Consider the following 27,105-nt stretch of genomic DNA (forward strand, 5'->3'; position numbering starts at 1 on the left):
CACTATTCTGTGAACCATGTGGAGCCGCACGCCCCACCCGGAGAGCCTGAGGCAATTCTAGAAGCAAACCCTGCAGCTCCTTCCCCCTGTGCGCCTCTCCCGGTTCTGCTCCACTCATAGCTGCAGGTGCTCCTGCGCCTCGCTCAGATCCCGCTCTCCGCTCCTGTGTTCTGGGCCTTGCCAATCCCGACCCAGCCTCCAAGGCTCTCAGACAACTCCAGCCTGAAGGAATCCCTCCTCCCTGCCTCCCACAAAACTCACAGATCTGACACGGCTCATTTGAACAGCAAACATTGCTGCAGGGCAGCTATACGTGCTGCCCTTTCTCTTGTCTAGCTCTTCCCTTAACTATAAACTTCCCAGCTACTACACCCTCTCTTCCTAACCAAACTGTAAGCTCTTTTAGAGTAGGGACCCCACCTCGGATAGCTTTTCTATAATCCTGCAAAGCCCACATGCTGCCTTCCACGCAGACGTTCAGTACAGGAACTGGGCGGTTCTGAAGCTCAGCCACCGTGGGCTGCCCCTACAGGCTCGCTCCGTCCGCTCGTGCAGTCTCAGGTCACCATTGTTTGGGGGAAAAGTAACAGGAACCTCAGGGACAGTCCCCAGAGAGCCCCCAGCACAACTGCTCTTAGTGGGTCTCCAGTCATTCTGCTCAACTCAGTCACTCATCCACCCACTTAAAGATCATTTATCGAGAACGATGCTCCAGCAACTGGGAAAGGTAAGGCGGTCCCTGCCGGGCAGGACGTCCCAGTCCAGCGGGAGCCAGGAAAGAAGAGCCCTGCATGCGGAACTAGAGGAGCTACAGGAGCGCTCCGGGGACCTCAGGAAAAGCTGTCGCCACTACACACAGTCGCTGATGGGAAGGCTCTGCTCAAGCCGGTACCCAAGCCCAGTCAGATCGCCCCTCCCAAGATCTCAGGACGCGGAGTGGAGCAGCGAGGTCTGAAGGAGTAAAGAGAGTGGAGAGAGGAGCAGAAGGCGGTGTCGCTACGGCAGCTGTAAGGTCTTCTGCAGGGACCTCCTGAGCGGCAGAACTGCTAGGGACATACTGTGGCCACTTGCTCTAAGCTTAGCAATATGGAAAAACGGTGGGGATGCATAAATGCCCCACTTCCAACTCATCATTATAATAACGTATTTTCTCCTGCTCGTTTTTCACCAAAAATTCATCTGGAAAAAATAGTCACTGGAAATATTTCAAAAAGCTTTCTGTTTTCAAAAGGAAAACCTATGTGAGGAGACAGAGAGGACCCTCATCATTTGTGGATGCTACATATGCAAATCCCCCGACTCACTGAAATGTGTTTGTAACGCCCACATCAGTCCTTAGGCCGCTGTCATGGTCATTCACAAAGAAGAGGAAATTTAAGTTGTCCAAGGCATGTGCTCCCGGCGCAGGAGACTTTCTGCCTTGTTTCATCTCTCACCCTCTAAACAAATGTCCTTTCCACGGTCTATTTGGGGCAACACTTCTCTGAGTCTTCTGTTTTTGTTGGTGGTTTTGCGGTTTAAAAAGGCCCCCAAAAGTGGCCTGTCGCAAGTGATGTCCACTGCTCCTGAGAGCAGGAAGGTGGCGACGGGCCTGATGGAGCCAGTATGTGCGTTGGTGACCCTCCTTCAGGCGTGAGATGTAGTGCTGGGGGCTAGGAGTTCAACAGGAGCAAATCAGTAACACGAATTAAAAAGGAGTCTTTAAACAGAAACACACACAATGTAAGAGTACAAATTGATCCCTTGACAAAAATGTTGTGACCAGAACTCACAGAAACTGAAAGTCCTCATAAGGAGAGGGAAATCTGGGCACACGCACCCACACAGAACACGTGAAGACAGAGGCTGGAGTGAGGCAGCCGCAAGCCAAGGGAGGCCTGGAGCCCCCGGAAGCTGGGAGAGGCGAGGACGGATCCACCCTAGAGGCCGCGGAGGGAGACTAGCCCTACGAATACTTTGGCCTCCAGAACTGTGAGTACATTTCTTTTGTTTTAAGCCACACAATCTGGCCCTAGAAAACTACTACAGAAGGTGATCTCAATCACGTTAACAGGGCTCAACCTGGTGGAGAGGTAAAGGAAGGTACCTTGAGGCAGTGGGAAGGAGAGGAGGTGCTGCAAAGGGCCTGGGGCAGGAGGGCCAGCTGCCAGTCAGCCACAAGGAGGGTGACAGAGGCAGGCAGACCGTGCAAAGCCAGGAAAACCATGCCTAGTACTTTGGTAATCATCCCAAGACTGAACAGAAAACTGGATGTTTATGAGAATGAATATGACCAATTTTGTTAATAGTAAAGGTAAGAGCTGATTACAAAATCTAGACCAGCTTTAACGTACATACCAATCTCAGTTCTGAATGTCCAGGTGAGCCCTGCGATTCTCTGTTTCTAAAAAGTCCTAAATCCTTGGACCACACTTTGAGGAACGAGGCTCTACATTACCTTCTGTTTTTAATTGAGTCACCTCGCTCTTCTGTGACTTCTTGCAAAGTCTGGTCATTCCAGCAGGCAGACCTCTGCCATCCGTCTCAGTGGGTCAGATCCCACTGTACCATCTATCAGCTGGTCCATCCTGTCTTCACACATTCTGTCTTTCTAGTACGGATGAATGAAGCCCAGCCGAACTTCAACGTTTATCGCATACGTAGCCAAAATGCGACAGAAATCACACATATAAAATTTTTTCTCAATTTTTTATCAGGACTGTCATTAATTATAAGCAGGTTTTTAGGAAAAGCAAATATAGCAAACACACCAGAATACAGCACACTCTGTTATAAAGGTCTTCACGTATTTGGATTCTCTGTTTATTTTTAAATAGCTAGGACATCCCCGATGATACACAATGAAAAGCTAACCCTTTTTCATATGAAGACACCTCCTTTTTTTTACTTGATTTTATAGCCTGGCCCCACCTCCTACACACCGAACAGGTCTTGAATTACCAGGGGTCTTGCCACATGACACAAATGAAAAAGGTTGCAGTTTGGCATAGATTTCTCACGACTCTCAGAGGATGAGTCTGCACCCCTGCTTCTGTGGATTCTACATTGAGCCTAGCACCAGAAATGCATCATATAGTTGACACTAAAAATAAATTACGTTTCCAGAGACTGAAAGGCTGGGGTGACAGCCACCATGGGTCAGAGGACAGAGTACTGAGAAAAGATGCTAACTCGGCATGTTTTTTCTAGCTTCTATCAGTGAAATTCAAGGTGATAAATGGGTCTTCCTTCTGTAAGGCAAGTTTCCCGTGAGCACCAATACCCAGGCCACATGAAATCTGAGCAGGGTTTAAGAAAGCAGGGAACTAGGTAAAGAAGACACAGAGGTCCTATTTTTGCCAAGAGAACCAAATACACCAGAAATTGGGGCATGTGTTTCATTCCTGATTTTGCCATTTCTCATGTGTGTCTTTGGGCCAGTCATTCAATCTCTCTGCTCCACACTTTGATCATCCAGGTAAATAAGAGGTTTCAAAGAGATAATTTCTGAGGTTACCTATGATTTTAAGAGTCCTTTTGTAACATGAAGGCTCATAATCTGATTTATCTTTTTTTGTAAATGTCTCCTCTGGTACCCTGGGTTGTTTTTAAGAACAAAATGCTAAAATTTTATGGTTCCATAAACCTACAATATGAATCATCTACCCTCGAGCCTGCCAAAGGCACTTTCTAAAATCACCTATCATTACACCTTTGAGATTTGGGGTTGGGATCATCTTCAAAACCATGACATTGGGCTATAAATCAATTCTGTACATGGCCGGTATTTAGAACATTGCTGGTGCCAGGCATGCTGCATAAAGACATGCAAGCTGTTCACTGTGATTCACAGAAAGTGAAGAGTCAGTCCTCCATGAAGCTGACAATGCCACAGGCCTGATCGGTGCCATTAACAGTGATCTTGAATTTTGACCTAAATAGCTGAAGTCTGGATCTTGGAACAGTAAGAACAATGGCTAAATGCTACACATAAAAACCAGCGTTTTGTATGAGTTTCTTATGTAACTCTTACAACCCTAGGAGGTAGGGGCTTTATTGCCCCATACTGTAGAAGGGGGGTAGACAGGGAATTGCTCAAAGGCAGCCTGCTGGTAAGCAGCGGAGGCAAGGCTCTCATTCAGGTCTGTCTGAAATGCCCAGGCTTAGAAATCCTAACGTCTGCTTTCGTCTTACTCTAGAAAGCACTTAGTTCGGTGCTCTTTTAACTGTTTTTCTTACTAAACCTTTCCCAACTCCTCTCTGTTTTGCATATCCCTGACATATCAATCTTTCTTAAATATCATTTAAATCATGTTAATGTTCTGTTCTAGAGATTTCTAAACATCCCTGCTAGATTTAAGGTAATAAAATCCTTGCCTGAGAAAGGGGGGGTGCTTCTGGTAATGATACAATAGGTAATTCAGAACCTAACTTCCATGGTGAATAACTAAGAAACCTGGAGAAAACATGCCTTTATAAAACTGTTTAAAAGCATCAGAAAGCTAAAAGGGTAGTAAAGAATTAGGAGGGCAAGATCTGAGGGAAGAAAGAAACCCAGGGAAGGAAGCCTGACAATGGGGCGTTCTCCCAGCCCAGGGACATCTGCTGACTCCAGAAGAGGAGGCTGCAGGCATAGAGGCTGAGGAGTGCTCTTGACACATTAAAGCTCTACAGAATTAAAAGATCAGGGCCCAACTAGGAAAAGGAGTCCTGGAAAACCCACATACTAGCACTATGGAAGTTAAAACTAAATGGAACAAAACAAATAAAACTTGGAATCATATCAATCCCTGACCAGATTAAAGTGATCTGGAACTATCAGAAGTAAATGTAAATCACATCTTGAGAAAGATCACACTATCCTAGAACTCATATTATTTCTGGAGTTTTTCATATACAATGGCCAGCATTCGATCAACATAGCTAGGAATACAAGGATAAAAGACAAAAAAAAAAAAAGAATGAAAGAAAACCAAGGGAAATAATGGACAACAGAAACAGACCCAAGGGATACAGACAAAAGTCTTCTACAGATATAATGGATGTACAGATACCACATGTTTTCAGATACAGTCTCTAAAATAACTGTGCCTAATATGTTCAAGGAAATAAAAGACAAGATGGAAAACTTTAGTACAGACCTGAAAACTATTAAAAGAAACCAGACCTTCTAAAACTAAAGGATAAATAATTAAAATTAAGAACTCAGTGGATAGATTTACCAATAGACTGGACATCACTGAAAAAACAAACAAATAAGTGAACTAGAAGACAAGTCAGAAAATAAACAGAATGAAGCACTTAGAAACAAAAGGGTGGAAAATGTAAGAAAAGAACATTAAATACACAGCAGATCTTATTTAGAACTTAAAAGGTCTAAAATATGGGTAGTTTGAAGTTCCCAAGAGACAAGAGAAAGAATGCGGCAGAAGCAATATTTGAAGAGATGATAGCAATTACCTTCCAATCACAGATTTAATAATTCCTACAAACTTCAAAAAGATAAATAAATAAAAATAAAACCATATATAGGCATAGTGTAGTACACTAAGCCACAAATATAGAGAAAACTCTTAAAAACAGCCAGAGGGAAAAAGACTCACCACTTAAAAAAAAAAAAACCACAAAACCCCAAAGCCTTACAGTGACTACTCAACAGAAACAATGGGAGACAGAAGACAATGGAAAGATATCTTAAAAGTACAGAAAGAAAAAATTTCTTAAATAAAAAAAAAACTTTTTTTGCATTTATCTAATTAAAAATTTTCTTTCAAAGTAATTCATGAATGGAATTAGTATGCACAAGTAAGCTAAAGTTACTTTAAATTTCAAATCATTTTCCTTGACATGGTTATTGTATAAAATTAAGAGCAGCAAAGCGAGACATTTGTGGAAGACAAAAAAAGAACTGTTAGCATTACCAGAAATGGCAAACTTCTTAATAAAAGGACATAATTTATTTCCTCCCCCAAAAAAAAGTACTGAAAGAAAATAACTGCTATTTTAAAATTTTATAAACAGTGAATATTTCCGTCAAGAACCAAGAGGAAATAAAGACATCTTCAAGAGAAAAACTTTGAGACTTTCCACCAGTGGTCCCACAGCTCGTCAGTTCCCTGTTCCAGGGTCACAGGAGAGAGGTCACAACTGGGGAAAGGGTGAAGACAAAGGCATGGGAACGGAGATGCTAACGACGAGGCTTACGTTTGAGCCTGTGCTGCGGAAGCTGACTGCAGAAGTATGCAGTCCCACTTCTTTTGCAGCTGCGTTTGTTTGAAACGTACGCCTAAGGGCACTTCTCATCTGCTGGCCCCCCTGACACAGCCATGTGCCCACCTCTCTTACCAACCTACGGAAATGCTACCCTCCCAACAAAAGCTAGCTCGGATCTATTTTCATCCATTCCACCTTTGCTCACAACTTGAACTGGACCCTCTTCTCCTACGGCACATACCGTTGGCCGTATCTAGTCATCCGGTGTTTCAACAAATATTTATCAAACACAGTTTATTGCGAGGAGCTGTGCTGAATAACCAGAGAGGCCTCAAGGATGTGTAAGACATGATCACTACCCTCAAGGAATTAATAAGTCAACTGGGGGAATGAGACATCAATCACAGAAAGCTAACTAATAATACTATAATTATGATAATGAAAGACTGCAAAAGAGATCAGAAGGCCATGCGATTAACTGCCAACTAAGTGACTAGTTCATAAGGAATCCATAAATCATTATCAGATGGGCTTGTAAGGGGAAGCGTCATGGTAAAGGAAGAGCTTATAGGATGGGGAGGAAATTTCCTAGGCAGAGAAAAAGGAGCAAGCAAGCCAGGCCAGGGAAAGGCTGGAATAAATGAGCAAAGCAGGACTGAGTTAGACTGTTTGCTCGAGTAGACAGAGCAACTGACTTACCCACCAGCACGCGGGAAGCTCCGGAAGACGCAGCTGGCTCGTGAGAGGCAAGGGCTGGGTACTTCACATGAACCATCTCCAACCCTCACAACTGCCCTAACTAGTTACCTATTATTATCCCCATTTTAGAGACGGGGAAAAGTATAACCTGAAAAGATAACTGAAAAATAACAAAAGCATGTCCAAGTCCCCCAGGCCCCTGGGTGAGGAAGCAAGATTTGAACCCAGGTCTTCTTGGAGGATCTCAAATGCCCGGCTAGACGGGCTTGTTTATGCAATCTGTCAAAATGTGCCGTGCCGGAAACACAGTGCTTCACCATCGTGAACCAAGCAGCCCTCTATACAGGGGCAAAGGGAAGCAAGAAGCAAGGCTAGAAGCTACTGCTCTGTCCAGAGGGGTGGCTATGGGAATGCGCAGGACAAAACACAAGTGGTGACACACTCGTAGGAAGATAATAGCAATTTCCAGTAGTAATGTTTTATGGATATACAGTAACTTCCCAAGATGCAAGCTCCTCTTACATGACATTCTACACTCCCCACACCGACTTGTATGTACCTTTCCAGCAAATGTAGAGTTTCAGCTAAAAATTACATGAATTGACAGGAAGTTGGAGGTGAAAATTGCAAATCATCATCAATGTCACATTCATACCAGTGCTTCTCAGGTATCAGACAGTAGGCCAAGTGCTTTGCGTGCATTATTTCATTTAATCTTCAAACAAGCTATTTGAGGTAGGGTATCTTACCTCCATTTCACAGAAGAGGAGATGAAGCACTTTTCCAAGCTGTAGAGCTTTTAAGTGGTAAAGCTAGGATTCAAACTGCAGATTGCCTGACTCCAAAGAATATGCCAAAAACCTCTACATCAGTGTTTTCCAAACAGTGTTTAGCAACCTATTCAGGGGTCATGAAACCAGTTTATTGGATGAAGATCAGCATTACTAGATCTTTAAGGTTAGCACTTTAATTTTAATATACAAGAATACAGGAAAGAAACTATGAGAATCTTCCAAATAAGAGTAAGCATTATCTTATTAACCTTCTGTTTCAGGTTTACATTACCTTATGTTGGTCCTGTGGTCAACAGTATCAAAAGCGTTGCAGTAGGCTAACTGCTGCCCAGGTGTGTATACAGATGCTGGAGCGTGTGGGTGGCGGGTGGCGGGGGACGTAATGGTGCAAAGCAGAAAGCAGAAGAGAAGGATATAGGCAGGCGAGAAGAAGCAAACCCTTAGAACTATACTGACTCCTGGAAGCCAGAAGTGAAATGCCTGAAAGAAGTGAAACAGCATGTGCTTGGCATCAGAATATCACACTCAGTGCTAAGATAATATGACTCTGTACATCAGGGCGGGGGCTTGGGGCCTACCCATTTGGCTGTATTTACTACTTCTCCACCTACAGTATTCAAATGCCTCTATAGACTCTGGTGGGACCCTGGAGAAGGAAGTCAACAATCACCAGTCATGAAGGCAGAAAGACATTAAACATTTGGATAGAGTGCTGGGCACAGCAGACACAGGTCTCTCAGTGTACATATCGTCCACACTAATGCAATACCAATTTTTTAAAGTTTTAGTAAACTTCAGGGGAGTTAATAAGCAATGGAAGTCAAGTGTGTGATACCCATTGCATCCCTGATGTAGTCCTCATAACATGTACTTATTGTTTTATTTTACTGAACTTTAAAAAGATGCATGTCATAGATTCACTAAAGAATTTTAGTCTCTAGCACAGTTTTCCTCAAAGTCTTAACTATTCAACTATGAGTTCCCCTAATATGTGGATTTTTTTTCAGGAACCCAACCTTGAGTGATGGAGCAGGATTGCTGTAAATGACCACCCTTGATATATCATCACCCATATTTATACTTTGCTGTATTTTTTCTATTCACTTTTACCAGCATCCCAAAACTGCCTGCACAGGGTTCTTACCTGGGGAATTAAAAGAAAAAGTCTCTGGCCGCACCCTAGTTCTACTGAATAAGAATCTCCAGGGCTTAGGAACCAGGAACCTGTTTTACTACCCTAGAGCAATTTTGATATGCAGCTAAATGTGGGCATCGCTGCCATTCCATACCCACTAGCCCAATGGCCCCAGATCCTGTATGTTTAATAAACACCTCCCATTGATCTTGGAAAAACGAGGAGCTCAGTGTGAAGAGATTTAGTCATAAATGGAATATAAGTACATGTGAAATTAGTGTTCTAAAATGCCCTTCAATTACCACGGAGCAAGTTTCCCATGCAGAGAGTCATCCAAATTAGAGTTTTGTATATTCACCATCCTACCCACAATTTTCTTACTAGGCATGTTTTCTATATCCTTCTAGAAGGTAGTACCGTAAGTTCTTTACAGAAATTTCCCTATCTCTGACCACAAACTACTGGGGTACCTGAAACAGTGTGATTTAGCCTCTGACAGCAACCTGCACTGTGTCATCAGACTCTAAGCAGACAGAGAAACTGGCTTAAGGCCTCCATGTGTGTGCTCGAAAGACACCAAGATATATTGCTGGGTTTCAATACTGCAGGTGACCCAACGGTCATTCTAGGAAACAGTTCTCCATGCAGCCTAAAGAGAACAGGAGTTCTCCATGCAGGCAGTTACCCCTGAAGGTATATGGATCGTGCTCTGTCTATGCCAATGTGCACTCTTCTGAGAGAGGGTCCGGGACCAGACAGTCCATCCCTGCGCAATGAGCTCCACCTCCCCACGCCATGTCCCTGCAGGGCCCAGCCTCTGCTCCGTTCTCCTCCCAACACAGCTGCCCTACCACTTCTCCATCCACATGGGTCTCACTGCCTCCCTCTTCTTTGCTCATGTGAAAAATTCATGAATGGGCTGAATGCCACCCACGTAACTGTGATGCCAGGGTGGGCTTACCTACCATCTCCCCTGGGCCCCCAAGTCTCTGCAGGTCATTTTTTGCCCCTCCCTCATCAGCTCCTGGTCCGCACAGGAGCAGTCAGATCTTTCCACCCTCACATTCCTTGTAATTCACCTCTGTGCTCATCGATCCCAGCAGGCGATCTGGCCTCCAAGATCAGAGAAACACAGAGGCCACCAGGCTCTTCTTTCTAAATTTCTGACCCCTTTCCCTCTCAAACTGATCTGAACTTTTGTGACCTCCTTTTGTCCTTCTTCAGGCCAGGCAGGTGGTAACGCCACTCTCTGCACCAGGGAATGTGGAGGGTTTAAGTGGAGAAATACTGAGATTGGTTTAGGGTCTGGTGAATTCACGATATCTTTGGAATATCCAAAAAAAGCTGTTGGGTGGGCAATTAGAAATAAAAGGCTAGAGCCAGAAGAAAGGTCTGGAAATAGCCAACGAGCCCTTTACGGATCGTTCAAATGCCATCTGTTCCTGGACTAATGTGACCAACTACAAATTTTCATTGATGCATGAAACACCCAGCCTGTAACATGTATTTTATGCAGCCTTAAAGTCTTTGTTTCATTTCTGTGTGCCTTACTCCCCTGAGACAAACACTCCCTTCTAGCTGGTCACTGTGTTCACATTGCTGCCTATGTTGACATGCACATCTATGTAGTCTTGCACTTCGCAGCCAGCAAGCACCCAGTAAATATAGACCAGCCTGTCCAGAAATACTGGACATGTTTTGTATCCACACAGACCAACAAGAAACAAAGCAGCCGCCAGCCACAGGTGGCTACCGAACACCTGAAGTGTGGCTAGTGTGAATGAGGAACCATCTGTCCCCAGCGGTGGACACATAGTTTCAAGGCCAGGTCTAGTCTTTCCAAATCACAGAGAGTCATCAGTGTCTGTTAAAACCAAAGAGCTGCACAAGACACCCTGTGGGATTCCTGAAGAGACAGGTTACCCACCTTCCTTGAAACTTCTATTTTGAGAAAAGCCTGACTCACTCTGAAAGGTTAATCACCTTTTAGACGGCAAATAGTTGGTGAATGGGTGGGGGGGGCTTCTGTACGAGTGATTCTTATCCCCGTCTACACCTGCGAGCCCTGGAAAACACCAGCAGTCGGCAGGCACAGAGCTACACCACGACGGCATTAACAACAGCTGGCAAGTGTTCGGTGCTGGACAGAGTTGGGCAAGTTCTAAGCTTGTCATGGGTATTAGTCACTGGATTCACAACGACCCTATAGGGTAGGTGCTCCTGAAATCCCCATTTTACAGACACGGAAACAGACATATACAGTTAAGTAAATTGCCCAAGGTCACAGAGCTACTGAGTGGTAGCACTGGGATATAAACAGAAGGAGTCTTCACACCTCACTTAGCCTTTGGACCATGAGGCCAAGCTGGGGTCCACATAATGAGGGTCCAATGCCTCCCAGTCTGACACAGCGTCTGCACTGGGGGCCTGTGCTAAAGGGGTCTCCAGCCAGGGCTGAGAGGGCACCACACCCCGCAAACACTGCACTAGCTGGGCCCCAAGAATGGAAAGCAGCTCCCCCTTCTCCTTTCCTCAGCCCCCCCCCCCCCACCATTAATTCACCCTTCCTGCCCTTTTTAGTACCTTCCTGGCTGGTGGAAATTAGCGAGACGTACAGCATATCCTGTCCGGCCAGAGCTTTATTTTTGTAATTTGTACTAAGGAAAACAATATTCCCCCACTCTCATACTTCAAACTGAAAATATTTTTCCACTCCCCACCCCTCCATCTCCATCCCCTCTAAAAAGCAATAGGAAAGAGCCGGAAGGTCGTCGTTTTTTTTTCTCCTTGAGTTACTGGGAGTATCCTCCAGTAGTTACATCTTAGTTTCTGCCTCTGCCATGAAGCAGGGTCACCTGGCCTGCAGCAGGGGCCACCTGGGGCCTGGAGGGCTCTTTTGAAAGCAAGGGAGGAAGAAAGTGTGCCCTGCCCGGCCTATTCCTGATTTACCTGGAGAACTATTCCAGGAGCACAAAAACACCCCATAGAAAGCAGATGCTCCACCTCCTGGTGTTAATTCCACAATACGTTTCGTAAAGTACTGAAAACCACTAAAATGTTTCAGTTTGGGTATGGGTCCGTTTCCACCCCCTCCAGTGTACATGCAGAGCAAACACTTGGCTCTGAGCTCATTTTGCTCCTCCCTTATTTTTAGATCAGAAACTCTAGGGTGCAAATCCCCATGCCTGCAAACCCCACGCCAGCCTGCTGAAATCTCTCCCCTAACTCACTGCTCTACTGGAATTAAGGAGCCAGTTTTAAATCTACCCTTTACGAAAAGCTTTCCCTGATTCATACTGATTTTAACTAGCCCTGCAACAATGAACTTACGCATAATGATAAGCCAGCCCGAAGAAATATCTGAATATTAATGATAATCCACCTTGTCTGACTCCCAGCTAATTCATTTGATTTGGAACCTCCTAATAAGTGGTTATCATCTCCACAGGGTTTAGCAGTGTCCTTATTTATCACCCGGTAGGGTGGTGGCCACGATGCAGAATGTCACTCACGGTCTGACTGCCACTATGACTCTGGGACAGCACGGCCACCCCTTGGCAGAGGTGAGACCAGGGCAGAAGACTTCAAGGCTCCTGCGTCCACTACAACTGGGCCGGGTGAGTGCCTGTGGCTAGTGCCCTTCTTTACCACCAGATCTTACGAGACTAGAATGCGGGAGTTGTGACCTTAAAGCAGAAACTATCCTGCCATTCTCCTAAAACTCAGAAATCCCTTAGTCTCTGCCATTTTTCTCCACGACTGTGGGGGCTGCTCAGGTCTGGCAGTGTCTCCACCCCAACCACGGCCAACCCCCAGGGCACTGTTTCACAAACCAAGTGCAAAGGGTAGCAGACCTCAGGACCCTCATGCCTCCGTCTTCTCATCTGTAAAATGGAGATAACTTCCAGATGCTTTGTGGTAAGGACTAACTAAGTGTGTCAACTACCTAGCCTCTGTCTGCTCTATAGTGGATATCTAATAATTAATAGTTTCCACAGACACATACTTATGGTCAAGGGTTATGCATAACATTATTTATTATTTAGAACAGAAAATTTAAATTGATCCAAATACTAGACAATAGGAAGATGGTTATATGTAGTATGCTCAGGTAACAGAATATTTTCACTATCAGAGAATATTTCATTTGTATGGGAAAATGCTCAGAACATATGTTAATATAGAGTCAATATATAAAGTTATATATTCCATGTGTGGATTTTTATACATTCTATAAAAGACATAAGTTACTACAGCTCATAATATAGTATCAGTTAGTAAGTTAGAAAGAGCAGGGCGTAGGGGTCGTTTTCCAACCATCAGGGCGATGCACTAGGGCACGCTGGGCCCTGGCTGGCTTCCCCAAGGCGGCTGAGTCTGGCGCTGACCCCCTGCTGTCTTCTTGGACAGCGCAGTTCCCAACCAGAGCTCCCCCGGCCGGGGGGCTGCAGCCAACACCCACAGACGGCCAGCACTGCCTCACACAGCTGGGCAGCTAGGGACCGTGAGGGGCTTGGGGAGAGTCCCCAGCCCAGGTGGCACCGAACAGGGGAGGGAGGTTCCTTATCAGAGTAAGAGGCTGCAACCCTTTACAGAACGGGGTGTCTTAAGGGGTGCAGTTCCCACAAGGAATCGCAGTCCTAGGACTGCACCATGAGGGCCATCCCGCGCTCACTCCGAGCCCTGAGTTTTCCAAGAGTCCATATGTCAGCAGAGGGCCCTAATTTTAGATTAGAAAATAGGAACTGTATGGCAATAGAGAACATTCTTCTCAAAGCAACTGGGAGAGTTTCTTTCTCTCTTCCCCCCTCCCTCCCTCCCTTTATGAACGACTTAGTCCAAAACCCCGTTAGGTGGAACTGAGCAAAGTAAATGTACTGGATTGAACCGTGTTACCCCCAAATTTCTATCTACCTGGAACCTGTGGCTAGGACCTCATTTGGAAATAACATCTTTTGCAGATGTAAGATGTAATCAAGTGAAAACAAGGTCCTACTGGGTTAGGATGGGCCCTAAACCTAATATGACCATGACCTCACAAGAATAGGGAAATTTGGACCCAGGCACAGACAGAGGCGGCCATATGAAGATGTAGGCACTGGAGTGGCGCATCTACAAGCAAGGAACGCCAGCGCTGGCCAGCAACCGCCAGAAGCGAGGAGAAATGCGTGGGACAGCTTCTCCCTGAGAGCCCTCAGAAGGAGCCCAGCCTGCCAACGACACCCTCATCTCAGACTGCCTGCCTCCGGATCTGGGAGACAATGAGTTTTTGTTGTTTAAGACCCCCCAGGGTGTGGTAGTTTGTTATGGCAGCCCTCACAGGGCAGAAGCGCCCCCGTGTGCAGAACTGGCATGAAGAGGGTGCCCATTTGGTGGGCCTAGGTGGTGGCTCCTGGCGTGTGGAGGGTCAAAGCCCACAGGAGGCAGTAAGGGTGGGTGCAGGAGGGCCACAGCAGCTGGCCTGGGGGCAGGGCTCTCGGGGAGCTGAATGGGCTCCTGTACAGGAGGGCACAAGTCCTGTCCGTGCAGGCGACCAGGGAGTGAGGTGAGGAGGATGGCAGTGGGGACGTGAGACCAGATACAGACAGGCAACTGAGGATACTAAGCAGTACATTAAGGGTAACAGGTGCCAAGTGTCTCATTATGGAAGAAGGAAGTCCACATACAGAAAAAAACTAGAATAACCCTGGGTGTTCCATTAGAAATGACTGAATTCATGGCTTTTCATGTATCTCAATAAATAAACTAAATATAGATATAAAAAGGCCTGTATATGTGTTAAGCATATGTATAGACAGCATGTATATTCCCTAACTGTCCATCAGAGGGGCCAGGGCAGCAATACACCACGGCGATGGGCAGATTGGGTGCCACATCTTAGTTCCTAAGCCTTCCACCAAAAGGAATCAGGGCTTCTTGGAAAGAGGGCTGATTCCAGGACTAGGGCAGGGAAAGCAAAAGATGAGCCTGAACCATTTTTTTTTTTTGAGCGAGAAAGTAAGAAGTGTTCAAAGGATGCTGGGAATGCATCAAGAGGAAACAGCAGCCGACTTGAAGGGGCCCCTACTGGCCAAATCAGAGACAATTTAAGCATTGAAATAATGATAAAAATATGTTACATCCCATTGAATGAAAGAAGCATCTATGAAAAAGCAAGCAGGGAGAAGAGAAAGTTTTCCCATCAAGTGAAAGCCAACTAATAAATGTGGAAAGATGATGCGACTAGATGACTGCCACTGGCGGCTGTCAAAAGTTGTAAGTATTCAGTCACAAAATATCAACGGATGCTAAGGCCAGTGAGTGGCAGGTTGATGAGAAGTGGGGACCCTTACAGATTTCAAAGCACCTCTCACAAAATATTTTTTATTACAAAGGGGAAAAAAAGTAACTTTACAATGAAGAAGACTGACAGATACCTGTTCAATCAGGTGATCAAATAAACATCCCCAGCAAAGATGACGCAGTAAGAACAGAGCATTACACGATGAGATTCTTACAGAAGGTGCAGAGCCTGAATCTGACCACCAGGAAACTACCAGCACACCCACACCGACGGACATTCTGTAAATGGCTTGTAATTGTTCAAAATGTCAGGTTCATGGAAATTAAGAAAAGATTAAGGAGGCGTGACACCTAAAAAAAGATTAAGGAGGTGTATTGCTGTCCATTGTAAGGGACATGATTGAGATGACTGGCAAACCTGAATGGTGCTACTAATGTTAACTGCCTGATTCTGACTGTCATGTGGTGCTCATGTTGGAGAGTGACCCTGTTTGCAGGAAAGACACACTCAAGTATTCCGAGTGATGGGACGTCACGTTGCCAAGTTACTTGCCAAAGGTTCAGAAAAAAAAAAAGTTCTTTGTACTATTTTTGCACTTCAGTGTAAGTCTGAAATTAGTTGCAAAGAAAAAGACTTGGTGAGAAAGACAAAAGCTAAGTACAGAAGTGATTCACAGTCCAGAGAGAGAAACAACAGCATTTCTGCAAATACAACAAACTCTAGAAAATTCCCTCTGTAGCGCCTGAACTGCTGGCAGGTTTTTCCTAATCCAGCCACCACACGACGGAACTAAATCCACGGATCAATCACCCTACCTGCCCATCCATAAGGGGCAGTGCAGTCAAACAACAATCATCTGAAGAAGGAGCCTTAAAGTGTCATTCCTGGGGAGGACAAGCAGTGATGGTCCATAATTCATTTAAACTTAGGTTCTGCAGAAAATGAAGTGAGACAACCAAAATGCCCATCAGCATATTTTAGAGAAAACTCTTGGAGTTAAGCAGGGAAGGGTTACCTCTTGTCAAGTTTCAGCACTAATCTTTAATTGAAGTTATTTACACTTGCAACACCAGGTTGGCTTCCAGGCGACAGCCTCACCCCACAGGTGAAGTTAGCTGCAAAGGAGAGAAGTCAGAAGCAACCCCCCAACCCCTGCACCACCACACACACACGCTGCCGGCCACCGATCGCCTGTTTTAGATACTCAGCCTTCAGAGGACCTGCATCACTGTAGTCTCTGCAGGACATGTCAAGCCAGCTCCAAGTTGTCACCAGCACCCCCAAAGCTGGCGCCCCAGCGTGGTTTCATTTCTTTACAACAGTAGTTCCTGCTCCCACAGCCTTCCTAGCACTCGGCTCATTAGAAAGGCCCGTGTAAGGGCTTTGCTCTGGGCTTCTCATTTACAACTTTTCTTCAACTTGCAGAATTCAGAAGCTCGAATAACCTTCGGCTGCACTTACTCTTAACTTAGCTGAAAATCTCAGTAATGATTTTGGCCTCAGAGCAACCAGTGGAGCACATACCTCCAGAGTCTAACTGTCACACCACAAGAATAGAAAAGTAAAACCAGTGGATCCAGAACAATTCCTTCCTTCTACCAAGTTGGTACCAAGCAGACATGCTGACATCTGTCTCCCTGCCGCCCCTCAAGCCCAGCAGTTACCTGCTATCTGCCCCACAGCCAGAACAGTCTTGTAAATGCTGATCTAATAGCCCATTGCTGCCCCCTGCATGGCTCCAGCTTCAGCTCCCTCTCTGCCCCAAGGCCTCTGCACCTACTGTCCTCACTCCCAAGACTGTCCCCCATCACTGGCTGACCCTCCTCAGGTCTTAGCTTCCATCTGCCCCACCTGGTGAGAAGCTCTGTGAGGCCAAAGACCACCACTGTTCCAGCGCCTTGAGTATGGCAAAGGATGAGGTCTAATAAATAAACTGTGCACTTAGTGTGTATGCTGGGCAGCTGAGACAATCAAAGGGGGAACAGAGAAGGGGGCCTTGCAGCCTAGCAAAAGGAGGCTGGAACACAAGCAATTACAGTGAGGAAAACGATGATCTGCCATTTTTAAAAAAAGTATTTATAAAGTGGTACTGGGAGCTCCACCTAAGAAAGCAGTGAAGTATACATTTTTAAATTACTTCTTATAAACAATGCTTTAAAGTACCTTAGGGTTTCAAGCTGTGACCTGGAATCTTATTGCAGAGCTGTATGGAGAAGTCACTAGAAACTTACTTATGCACATCAGTACTGTGTTGCCCATCACTGAGAACTCACAGATGGTCAGTATGGGGACCATTCACTTACCTTCCAGAATGGAACACTTCTGAGTGTGAATGGCGCCTTATTAATAATTATATCTTGCTTCTAAATAGATGTTAAAAGGGACCATCTCTGGGAAATCCAGGATACAGGAACACTCTGGTTGTAGGCGACAGTTGCTCTTTTATTCAAAACCCTTGGACCAGGCATGTTTCAGAATTCAGCAGTTTTGAATTTGAGAGAGATAATATGGTACATATAGAACCATACAGAACACAACACCCCCAGCAATATCTGGAGGAGAACCTCTAATCCAATCTACTAGTATTTCTGCAGTAAAACATGAACATTCACACTGACTGAGATTAGTAGAAACTACAAATAGCTGCTTGCCAATTCAGGGCAGAATAGACTGCCAAATGAGCCATGATAAAAACTTCCTTTTTTTCAGAGCTTTCTGGATTATAAATATGTGATTTGGGTTCTGTGATTAATTTTAAGTTATTTCTATCCTCGGACTATATTACTGTTCCCACGTTATACAAGAGAATCAGCATCTTCTTTCTTAAACTGTACTTATATTGTAAGTTAATCTGGCATGCACTATGCTTAAGTTAGTGAGTAACAGCATGTTTTTAGTCCTGAAATTTAAGTCTAAGGCAAACTGCTTCTGGGTATTAAAAAGTGGGGAAATACTTTCACTGAATATTTTTATAAAATTTGAAATTTGAAGTGGTCATTTAAAAATTATTATTGCCTTACATTAGGTCTACTTAAGCACAATCTAATACATAAAATATTTTATTATCAACAAAAGCCTTAAAGAAGATTAAAAATTCCCTTAAAATATCCTCCTTAGAGTTCTTTACAATGACATTGTTCCTTCTCCTATAATATTTAAAATAGTTTACACCAAATACTAATTATAAAGAATAGTTTCGTGAGTATCAGGCTAGGTCAAGCTTCTTTGTGTATTTGTTATTGCTTATACCGTTTGAGTGAGAACTGCCTGATCCATTGGAGATGGGTACATGAGCCACTACCCTATTACTATAAGCCCTACTGCTCTGTGGAAACTATCATATGAAACAAAAAGACTAAAACACTTACGGTGGCACAAATGCAAATTTACTCAAGGAAAATGTATGCTCTCCATTTTTTTTGTCACTTAAAATACTTTTGAATGAAAGGGCAGATCAATCACTGCAATGGGTGAAGCATAATATATCCTGAACTCTTTAGGTTCTGTGCGACTTGGGTAGAAATTGAGTTTAGAGATCCTTGGGCACATATTTCCTACAGAAGTGTGAAGAAAACATACTGAGGCTAAACGTCAAGGTGAGAGCCAACTCTCCCCAACCCCTACCGTAAGGGCGAAGGCACTTAACACGGCATTTATATTTAACACGCACTGAATCGAATTGTTTATAAACGTAGGCATTAAAAAGTCGAAACTTGCCTCCAAAATAATGCTGTCCTGACTCAAGAAGTAATGATGGCCGTGTCTATGTACAGAGCATCTAAGATGTACCTAGTAAACTCTGCTATGCCTACATTACCTCATTTAACTCTCTCAACGACCCCACGAGGTGGGTATTTTTATTCCCAGTTTAAGAAGAGGACGCTGTGGCTTGGTCCATGCCCAAGCTGAACCTCCATCACTGAGTTCCACTATCATGAGATCGGAGCTGCCAAATACAGACTTTGACCTGGGGTGGACAGTATCTCCATGAGCCTTTGGGTTCTCAAACATAAATGCCAGAAAACCAGGCTTTGCCCGGACACCACGAGTTCTGACAGATGCTTCCTCAGGTCAAGAACATTGCAGGAGCAGGAGCGCTCAAGTCCCCCAGGCCTGCAGATCAGAAAGGAAGCAGGGAGCCAGGGCGCTCGTGGCATTTTGCCACACTTTCTCTCTGGTTTTTTTTTTTTTTGGTCTTTGTTCTGTGGCAGGAGTGATTAGAACACAAACAGCCCACCAACAAGGATGGAACAAGAAGATTGAGCTGTCTGGGGCTTTTCCTAAAAGAGGAAGTCTTTTGCCCCGCATGACCCCAGGGCTGTACTGATGAAAACCCTCCTTGGTGTGTGAGCTCTCTCACCAGATCCCGCCCCAGAGATAAGCATGGGCTTAAAACCTGAAGTCCCTAAACAGAACTTTGTCAAACCGTTCTAACATTCCCCTCGGGGGCTGTGCTCACCTCCTGACGGAGAATGAGGTGAAAGAGGGTTCTAAGGTGAAAGATTCCACCCTGTCTCCTGCCTCTCTTAGCCTGCAGCCAGCAGAAAGGGGTGGGGAGAACTGAGGAAGGGGCCGGGTCTCCAGTGGCTGCTGCTTGCTGCTTAGAGAACACTCGCTGATTATTGCAGTTTCATAAGGAAGGTCGAGACCCAAGGTTTTGCCTCAGGAAAATCGTTCTGCACCTATCATTAACGGACCCATCAAGATTAAGGGTTAAACAAGAGATCATATCCATACCCAGGGACTCACATACGGAACAAAGAAATTCATAAACAGCATCCCTTTGTTAATTTTCTCATACCAGATGCCACGGAAGTAACAGAGCAGAAAAGGCAACAGTGTGGATGGACTATGGAGCTTGGCTGAGATGCCTCGTTCCAAATCCCAGCTCTGTCACTTACGAGCTGTGTGACCTTGGGCAGGTTACTGATCCTATCTGTTCTCACAGGGCTTTGCAAGGATTAGATAAGAAAATGGGTAAAACATCTGGAATAGTGCTTTATACCTCATATGTACCATGGGTTGGAGTAAAAAGAGGTATAAAATTTTTAGACACCACCGTGGCCATAAGTACCAAAAATTTTAAATGACATCCTTGGGCCTAGCGATGTCACTTCTAGGAATATGTACCGAGCAATTTAATGCATGAAACATATTTTCTAAAAAAAAAAAAAAAAATTCAATGATTGTCAAATCTGTTGCAGATACAAAGGCAAAAGTCTTTCTTGTTAAAAAATAATAAGATGGGAAAGTTGTGTGAGGTTGCAGAGATGAATTACTTTCCAGATACATCTAAAATTACAAAATTCTAAGAGCAATTTTTTAATCCATCACCTTTTTAGAGTATTTTCTAGAAGAATTCATAGAAGGCAACCAGGACCTAAAAGGGTAGACTGGCATTTCGAGGTAATTCATAAATTTGAAATCATGCTGGGTCTGTCGGTCTGTTTGGCCCCAAACCCAACTACCTGGATGGCATCACATTCTGCAATTCAGCGAAGCTCGAAATCATGGACAGATTTCAAAGCATATGGACTCAGGCTCCTACTGCATGTTCATATCGTCTCTCCATATGGAAAATGGGGAAAGAAGCAACCCTGTTTTTCCCTTATTCAGCACGTCCCCTGAGCACTGCCTTTGCAATACAGGAGAGGTAAAGCACTCGGAAAGCCAGAGCTTCCCCTTCGGGGAGTTAAGAAGAGTTCGTGTGCGACTGGTCCTCTTTTCATGAATAGGATGGAGCCCTGAGGCCATCCCTCTAAGTCAGCAGTAGGGAAGCCCACCAGGAAAGGACATCTCAGTCCTCAAGTTTACCAGAAAGTACAGAGAAGTTCATCACCACGGATCATGTGAGAAAAGCGTGGACAACAAGGTGGATAAATGGTGACTCGAGCGAAGTGTTTAACAAACTTTTGACCTACATTTATATAGTACTTCATTCCAAACATCTTATTGAGCCAAGGACTGTGGAAAGCACTATGGGAAACTGTGAGAGGCACAACGTCGAGGACCAGGTCTCTATCCTCAAGCAAGGAGTCTTCACGCAACAACAGGAGCAGGCACAGAAACAGCCAGCGCTGGACAAGGCCTCTTCTCCTGAAGGTGATGCTACAGAAACACGCTACGGGTGACACTGGGGATGACGCACCGACCACATGATGCACGGCAGCCCAAGGGCACTGCACATGGGCCTGCAACGCACTGGCTCTTGGCTCACGACGCTCTGCCTCGGCATCACCCAGTCACTTCACGAGCCTCATGGTACTATGACCCTGCATCTGATCTAGGTGAATTTTCTGGAAGGCATTTTGGGGGAGTTTTACTGTATTGTGTAAAAGCCCAGAAGAGAGGATCCTGGGAGGCTTCCAAGGGGAGAGGGCACCTGAACTGTGCCTGGAATGGTAAGAGAGCCTCAGATGGAAAGGAAGGAAAAACACCCCAAAAACAAAAGGAAGAGTAAGAGTAAGGCATGTCTGAGCCATTAGTGATACGGAGAAGCTGCGCCCCGCGGGAAACGGCAGATGTGGCAGAGAAACGGCTGGGAGGCTGGATCCTTCACAGAGAGCCATTTGTCCCTGGCCCTTAACACCCCTACCCACCCTGGGGCACATGCAAACGTGGGTGACTGTCCCTCCCACCTGCTCTGGGCCTGCTCCCCACTAGCAAACACAGCCCAGTCAGCTCCGAGGTACTACAGACGGGGTCTGTGTGTGGATGGAAAATAACAAATGGGCAGCTGGGTCAATCATTACCATTGAACTCAACCAACATTGAAAGAGTACTGGTGCTGAGGAACACATGTTGGCACCCCAACATTTCAGTCACGTCAAGAAGGCAGATAACAGACGCAGAATGTGATATATTGAAAGACAACTCAGAAATACCTAAGGCCTTTGCCTAAGACCTTCAAACCTTAGTCCTGCAAGGAAGCAGAGAATGCAGCAAATATCCATTACGAGCTATCACCGCAGCCAGTCAACCAAGTGGATAAGGTTTCCCAACCCGGTGGTGGTACCATTTTTCACTTTGGCCATGCAGACAGGAAGAAGCCTCAGTGTGGTGCAGCCAGTTCTGCTGGCTTCCTCCAGGCCTCCTGAGGCCCTGCAGTTTATGCTCCACACTCGGTTCCAAGAACCAGCCCTTCCATGGTCTTCCATGGCTGTCACTTAAACAGTGTGACCAAGCACCCCTCAGGCCAGGCAGGGAGGTGCCAGTCTCACTGCTCATGTGACCACAAGATGCCAATCACTCTAAGCCAATAGGACGTCACATCCTCCAAAGGCCTGCTCTGCTACGGGGTCGTTTGGGGGCATCTTGCCTCTCACTCTCTTGGTTCCCTAACTTGGGTTTCTCATGCATATTAAAGGCAAGCGTGGTGTATCTCCTGACTTGAGTATTGTAAACCTACTCATAATCATAATCACTTCACTCTCTTTATAAACCAAATCAAAACAAACAAAAGAGAGTACAAAAAACATTTTTGTACCTCTGCATCACTTCCTCTTAGAAACGCAAGAAAGCACCTCAAAGACAGGCCTGTTTATATCAAAAGTACAACCTGGTCCTTGACGAAATGCTCATCGCACCCGTGGGTCATGAACGCATGGCCCCTTGGGTCTCCTGATGGGGCAGGCTCACAGCCCTGCCACACCCGGGTGAGGACTGTCATTCTCTACCATTTTCTCTAAAATGTAAGGGGAGAAAATGTTCCAAATGCTCAGTGACCTGCCCCGCCTAAAAAAACTTGCTCTGTCCGCAGAATGAGGCCTTTCCTTACTGGGGAACAGAAGAACACGTGCCCTGAGGTAGTTGTGGCCCCCAGGATCTGACCCTGACACCCCCGGATCTAGCTGCTCCCCACTCCCTGCTCTCCATGCAGCAAGAGTGTCAGGAATTTTCAAGCTGTCATGTCTTTGCTCTTAAGGTTCTTTCAACCAAAGACAGCCTGCTCACCCACTTGCCTCCAGCTGACACTGCCCTTGGGGCCCAGGGAGGAGGTGCAGTGGTGCAGTGCACCCCAATTTCTCTGGTCGGAGGTACAGCTCCCTCCTGCCCCTCCCCTGTCCTTTGGCCTGCTATGCTTCCATTAAACACGTGTTTCATCCTTCTGGTTATGTACTTGCCCATCTCTCTAAATGATAACCTCTTTGAGAACAGGAAATTTTCAACTTGACATCTTCCCAGCACAAGGCTTCACACACACAGCAGTTCAAAAATATCTGTGTGGGGAATTGATTCTTCTGAGAGTTTTTACTTAAAATAGTTATTTGCAGAAAGGAGTCTTCAACTTAATTTCATCATTATCATATTGTTTTCATGGTACTTGAAGCTAATATTAAGGACTTTTTAAGAGCTTTGGACCCAAGCCTGAAGGGAATACAAATTTTTGAGACTCCTTACCACTCTGCTTTATGTCAAACACAGACATCACATATCTTCCTCCCAACTATTTAAAACTCACTCTCAGTTATAACCAGTATATTAGCCTGCCAAGCTATATTATTTAATAAAGACCAACTTTTCAAAGGGGTCGAGTAAAATGAAATAGTTGAACACAACATACAAGTAAACCAACAATAAATGTGCTACTGTACAGTTGTGATATTTCGCTGAATTTCTTCATCTGCTATAGCTCTTGTAATAACACATAAGTGGTTTCTCATCCTGTTGATAATTTACAATAAATGCACAGGTGTTTTTATTCATTTTACTTTTCTGATCTGTTATTACAGCAATATTTTTTCATCCACTCAAGCAGTAATATTGAACTGTTACTGAATGCATTATATTTAAATTCTGATGCCCCCAAATGTTATTCTCAAGCCACTTTTACCCACTCTCATCCTCAGGCCACAGAAGGCGTGAACCCTAAGGCCTTTTTCATGAGCCCCAAGTACTGAAGGTACAGGATGAGCAGCAGTGGCAATGAATTCACCACCATATTCAAACATGGCTATGTTTTTCCTCTTACCAGAAATTTTAGGCTTCAAAATACAACAGAAAAAAAAAAATCAGTTCTTTACTACAGACTTCAGCACAATACACCACGCATTTAATCTTGGCACAAGACCCTGGCAGGTCACTTGATTTCTCCAGCTGAGAAAAAAGGAAGGACTATAATCTCTGAGGAAATTTCCGATTCTAGTAATCTGTGATAAGGTTGAGTATTTTTATCTGATTCCCTGCTTACCAATCCAGTCTGATTTACCTCATTCAGTGCAATTTAATTCCTCAACAGGCGCTTTATCAGCTTGACAACATTGCAAACTTTTGAAAATGATTTTGTACAGTGTGCTACACACACGTACTGTAATGAGGCAGAATCTTCGTTGGCTTTTCAGACCACACTGGCATGTCATTTTGGAACCCACAGGAAGAAAGACTCAGTCCTACGACTCAACAGTAAAATAACAAATGACCAGTTCAAAAATGGACAAAGGACCTAAAAAGGTCTTTCTCCAAAGATACACAAATGGCCAAGAAGCACATGAACAGATGTCCAAAATCACGCTAAGGGAAATGCTAATCAAAACCAAAAACAGATCCAGTCTGACCTCACATACCCATTAGGATGGCTATTGTTAAAACACCAATAACAACCAGAAAATGACAAGTGTTGGTGAGGATGTGGAGAACATGGAACCCTCATGCACTGCTCAGGGCAATGTAAAATGGTGCAGCTGGCTGGGCAAAAGTTTGGTGGTTCCTCAAAATGTTAAACCTAGAACTACCGTATGACCCACTGGATTGAAGAATTGAAAGCAAGAACTCAAACCTACTTTTCCACCCACGATCATCAGAAGCATTATTCACAACAGCTAAATGGTGGTGACAGCTCAAGTGCCCATCACCAGATGAACGTAGATGAGCAAAACGTGGGAACATCATTCAGTCTTAAAAAAGGAATGAAGTCCTGATACAGGCCTGATACATGGATGGAAGATATTCTGCTAAGTGAAATAAGCTAGACACAAAGAACCCATATTGTATGATTCCACTTAGATGAGGCCCCTAGACTAGTCCAGTTCACTGATGGAAAGTAGAACCTTTGTGGCCAGGGCCTCAGGCAAGTGGGGTCATTGTTTAATGGGAATACGGTGTCTGTTTGAAGTGATGAGAAGATCCTGGAGATGGATGGGGGGATGGCTGCACAGCATTGTACAAGTACTTAATGCCACTGGATCCTACACTTCAAGAGGATTATAATGGTGAATTTTATGTTACGTAACTTTCACCTCTATTTAAAAACAGAGTAGCCACACATGCACGTCTGAAGTTACTGCTTGCTACCACTGTTTCTCTCCATTCTGTCACAGGTGGTCATTATTCTTTAATTCCAGACAACTTGAAGTATACACTGGCCAAACACCCACAGAGGGGCAGGGGGAGGGAGAGAGAATGATGGATCTCCTAGTCACATAAGGGCCAGTTTCCCCCTCACGGCCATGTCATCTCAAGCCACGTGAGGAGAAAGCCGGTCCTAGGCAGGCAAAGGGCTTGACCCTCCAGGACCTCCCCCAGGGAGGGCTTTAGAGCAATATGGTTTATTAGCAACACTGCTAGTTCCTGGGTCCACCTTGAAGGAAAGGGAAGTAGAAAGTGCAGGTAACTATCAGGACTTACAGGGTTTTCCTGAATGACAAAAGACACCAGCCAACAGCTGTACATGCCAAACAAACTCAATGGGGAAGAATCATAAAAAAACAGCCATACAACCAAACAGTAAGTTGTTTTATGCCTTTTAGATTCATGATCGATTAAGAATCTGTCTTTTAGAAAATAAAATGTATACACTTAGCCAAAAAGATGTGTCAGATTAGCACAGTACCTTTCCCTACAATCTGAGACAACCCCATGTGGCCCATGGGAGAACTCTAGGAGGGGTTCCCACATACCTAGCACTGCTTCCGGAGCAGTGGGATTGCTCAACTGTTCTTTCTGCGTGATCTTGCTGTATATATTAAGCTCCTAAGCATAACGAATGTAGATCCTCTACCTAGCTAACTCAGATCTAAGCTGATCACTTTTTTCTTTTTTTTACCTTTTTCTTGTACCTGCCTCTACAGATAGTTGGCATGGAGTAAATACCTGATAACAAGAGACCGACTGAATGGTCAAAATAGTCCATTGTTTCAGGTGAGTGACTCATCTCAACCCAAACTGAAACCTGACTTCGGAGGAGAAAGAAAAGAAAAAAAGTCTTGATGCACTAAAAGCAGGAGTAAAATCCCTCCTATAATATTTTAAATTCACCCCAATTTCTCGAATCACCAGTATGACCACACCCAAAGTAGGAATAGCAGTTGAGCTACATTCCCTACTGGGACTCCCCATGTAGGCTCCCCAGGGTTTCACCTTCATCCTGTAACAGAGGGAAGAAAGGGGAGCAGGACTGTCTGTGCTGGTGCTTGGTTAGACCTAGGACGCCCCACATGCCCACAGGGTCCTCCTGGGGCAACAGCCCGTGTGACTTCTCAGGCCTCATTCCACCCTGCAGACCTTCACTGTAGGGAGTGCCCAGGAGTTCAGTTTTCCCATACAAACAAAATTCAAACATCCCCAAAGAGAGTCAATAAAGATTTACCTTCAGGATTACTATTCTAAAGTGAGATTATACTTTTCCTGGTCTTCTGTCAGTTGCAAATCCCCAAACCTACTAGAATTCACTTAAAACTAATCTACTGTGTTTTTATTGGAAGCAAGCAATCAGGAAAGCTCTGACCCACTGAGCAGCTGGGAATTTCTCCACGGCAGGTTGGGTTTAGTCTTTATTTTTCTAGCTGTTGGCCCTGCTAACATGATTCAGTGAAGGTCATATTTAATCTCGCAGGGAAAAGCTACCTAAGCAGTTCTCAGGTAGGTTTCAGAAAAAATAAATTGCCTTGGATAAGTCTGTTGCTTTCCACCCAAGAGTTACAGTCAAAGAGAACAAATGAAGGCAACAGGTTCTTTTAATTTCAAAAGAATTTCACTGCATATATGTTATGGCCTGAGGGTTTTTT

General features: G+C 44.8%; 1 protein-coding gene and 1 long non-coding RNA gene across 5 annotated transcripts in view; one reads left to right on the forward strand and one right to left on the reverse strand.

The window, feature by feature from the left end:
- Nucleotides 1-27,105, reverse strand: part of IRF2 (interferon regulatory factor 2) — a 74,301-nt gene that overhangs the window by 37,534 nt on the left and 9,662 nt on the right. The window contains exon 2 of one of the 4 annotated variants that reach the window (XM_057505086.1): nucleotides 7,957-8,032. The exons of the other annotated variants lie outside the window; for them this stretch is intronic. The gene's annotated coding sequence lies outside the window, so the exon portion shown is untranslated. The remainder of the gene's footprint in view (nucleotides 1-7,956; nucleotides 8,033-27,105) is intronic. 4 annotated transcript variants of the gene reach the window in all.
- Nucleotides 243-10,251, forward strand: LOC118916847 (uncharacterized). Its single transcript, XR_005026562.2, has 3 exons — nucleotides 243-1,971; nucleotides 7,946-8,017; nucleotides 8,693-10,251. It is a non-coding gene; the product is annotated as an uncharacterized LOC118916847 (long non-coding RNA).

Source organism: Manis pentadactyla, chromosome 7 (genome assembly GCF_030020395.1).
Source record: "Manis pentadactyla isolate mManPen7 chromosome 7, mManPen7.hap1, whole genome shotgun sequence".
NCBI lineage: Eukaryota > Metazoa > Chordata > Mammalia > Pholidota > Manidae > Manis > Manis pentadactyla.